Raw genomic sequence first — 3,341 nt, forward strand, 5'->3', positions numbered from 1 at the left:
AACACCCTTTCATGACTAAAACACTTAGCAAACTCGGAGTAGAAGGGAACATCCATAACATGATGAAGGACATTTATGTAAAACCTACAGTTAACATTATACTCAGTGGTGAAAGACTACAAACTTTTCCCCCAAACAGCAGGAATTAGACAAGGATGCCCACTTTTTTTAAATTATGTTAATCACCATACCTTACATCATTAGTTTTTGATGTAGTGTTCCATGATTCACTGTTTGCATATAACACCCAGTGCTCCATGCAGAACGTGCCCTCTTTAATACCCATCACCAAGGATGCCCACTTTTTATCACTTCTCAACATCATGCTGGAAGTCCTAGTTAGAGCAGTTAGGGAAGAAAAAGAAATAAAAAGCATCCAAATTGAAAGGAAGAAGTAAAGATATCTCTATTTGCAGATGATACTATTCTATATGTACAACATCCTGAAGAACACACACACAAACACACACACACACGCACGCGCGCTACTAATACTAATAAATGAGTTAATCAAAATGTCAGGGTACAAAATCAACACATAGTAAACAACCAGAAAAGGAAATTAAGGCAATAATTCTATTTCCAGTAGCACCCAAAAGGATAAAATACCTAGGAATAAATAAATACCCATGGAGATGAAAACTTGTACAGTGAAAACTGCAAATTATCGCTAAAATGAGTTAAAGAATGCCTAATTAAATGGGAAGACATGCATGTCCATGGATCAGAAGACTTAATATAGGTAAGGTGGTAATGTCCCCACAAAGTGAGCTCTAGATTCAATGTGATCCCTGTCAGAGCTCCAGTGGCCTTTCTACAGGAATGGAAAAGCTGATCCTCAAATTCATATGGAATGGCAAGGAACCCCAAATAACAAAAAATCTTGAAAATTAAAGACCAAGTGAGAGAACTCACATTTCCCTATTTAAAAACTTACTATAAAGGTACCATGAGTAAAAACAATGTGGCTGAAGAGATACTTTTCCAAAGAAGACATACAGGTAACCAACAGGTACATGTAAAGGTGCTCAGCATCACTTATCATCAGGGAAATGCAAATCAAAATCCTATGAGCCAAGATATGGAAACAACTTAAGTGTTTATCAACAGATGAATTAGATAAGGAAGATTTGGTGTGTGTGTACGCATGCACACACGCACACATTTTTCAGCGATGGGAAAGGAGGAAATCCTTCTGTCATTTGTGACAACACGGATGGATCTTGAGGGCATTATGCTAGGTGAAAAAGGCCAGACAGGGGAAGACACATACTACATGTATAACTTATATGTGGAATTTTTTTTAGAGGTCAAACCATAGAAACAGAGAATAAAAGAGTCGTTGCCAGGGACTAGAGAGTCGGGGAAATAGGGAGAAGTTGGTAAAAGGGTACACACTTTCAGCTATAATATGAATAATGTCCGAGGATGTAAAGCAAAACGTGACCATAGTTGATAATAGTCTATTGTATAATTGAATTTTTCTGAGAGTAGAACGTAAGTGTTCTTCCAAAAAAAAAAAATAGGTGATGGATGTGTTAATTATATGGTAGGAATGGTTTCACAATGTTTATATATGTATATATACCACAATATGCACTTTAAGTATCTTATAATTATGTCAGTTATATATATCTCAATAAGGATGATACCGGGGCAGTATGGTATTCGCATAAGGACAGACCAGTGGAGTGGGATGGAGATTCCAGAAATAAATCCAAATATCTATGGAAAATTGATTTTTGACAAGGATGCCAAAGCTGTTCAGTATGGAAAGAATAGTTTCTTTAAGACATGGTGAAGAGACAACTGGATGTCCGCATGCAAAAAAATAAAGATGGACCCCTACCTCATCCCATATACAAAAATGAAGCCAGAATTGATGAAAGAGTTAACACTACAAAACTCTTAGAAGAAAGCATAGGGGGCAGATCTTCATGATATCGGATTTGTCAGAGGATTCTCAGATTCAACACCAAAATCACAAGCAACAAAAGAAAAAAAATAAATTGGACTACTCAAAATTAAACACTTTTGTGTGTCAAAGGGTATTATAAAAATGTGAAAATACAATTTAAGGAATGGGAGAAAATATTAATCCACATATTTTATAAGGGGATAATATCCAAAATACATAAAGAACTCTTAGAACCATACTACAAAATACAACCATATAAAAAATGGGCAAAAAATCAGAATAGACATTTTAGCCAAGAAGATATACAGAGTGGCCAGCAAGCACATGAAGACATTCATCATCTTTGGGCATTAAGGAAACTCAAAACTACACACTTGCTTCACACTCACTAGGATGGCTATAAAGATAATAATTTTTCTGGGGGGGGTGGCTGCATACTAAAACAACTTGGTAGTTTTTATTGTCTAGGACAATGGTTACAGACCACAAAGCCTCCTGAAGACCCATCGCTTGGGCCCAACAAGAGACAATACTCTCGCTCGCAGTTCAGAGTCCTCTGGGCTGTAAGGGGACAGACTTTTCTTACGTGGCTCTGGTAGAAGGTCCGTGACTGTACTGAGTACAAGAAGAGCCATCTCTGAGCCGACTTATGTGGGGGTGGGTGGATAAGGTGGCCATCCTCATTTCCATTACTTGGGTGCAACCCTGAAGACCAGATGTGGATGGCCGAGTTGTTGTGGATGCGGGTCAGCGGCTCTTGTGTATCAGTCTCTGGTTCCAGCTCATCGACAAGCTCCATGGTGGAGGTATTGGCAGCCACCTGCAAGGACCCAAAGCTGCCTGCATGAAGCTGTAGGGCAATGTTGATGGCACGGTTGATGGCCAGGCCCAAGCCATGAATGTAGATCTCACTGCATGAATTCTGACCCCGAGCCTCTCCATCCAGAAGCTTTTGGCAGCAGGCCACCTGGGCCTTAAAGTCAGTCTTCATGTTGACATAAATGTCATTGGGCCTCCGGGAGAGGCGGTGGGGGAGCCGCTTCTGAAGGGTATACTCCACCGGGTCCAGCTCAGCCTCGACAGCACCGCGGGGCTCTCGGTTTTCCGCCATGCTCTGTGCCACTCTCCAGCCCAAAGTCCCCTTCCCGAGCACGCGGCCCACTCTGGGCCAAGCCACTCAAGCGCTGCGCCCACCCACTCAGATGGAGCGCGCGGTGCCGGACATGCAGGACCGAGGAAGAGAAGAAAAGCGGCGTGCGGGAGGATCGCAAGACTGCGGCCGCCCTTACGGCTCGGGATCCTGAAAGATAATAATTTTTTTAATGCAAAATAACCAGCATTGGCAAAGACATGGAGAAATAGTAACTCTTGCACATTGTGATAGGAATGTAAAATGTAGCAACTTCTGTGGAAAACAGTTCAA

The 3,341-nt window shown here is 41.2% G+C and overlaps 1 pseudogene; it reads right to left on the reverse strand.

The window, feature by feature from the left end:
• Positions 1–2,607: 2,607 nt before the first annotated feature.
• On the reverse strand, positions 2,608–3,029 carry LOC112817385 (ribonuclease P protein subunit p20-like; annotated as a pseudogene).
• Positions 3,030–3,341: the final 312 nt, after the last annotated feature.

This window comes from Callorhinus ursinus, unplaced genomic scaffold (genome assembly GCF_003265705.2).
Source record: "Callorhinus ursinus isolate GAN/ISIS: 27379988/994484 unplaced genomic scaffold, GSC_fseal_2.0 scaffold198, whole genome shotgun sequence".
Classification (NCBI taxonomy): Eukaryota; Metazoa; Chordata; class Mammalia; order Carnivora; family Otariidae; genus Callorhinus; species Callorhinus ursinus.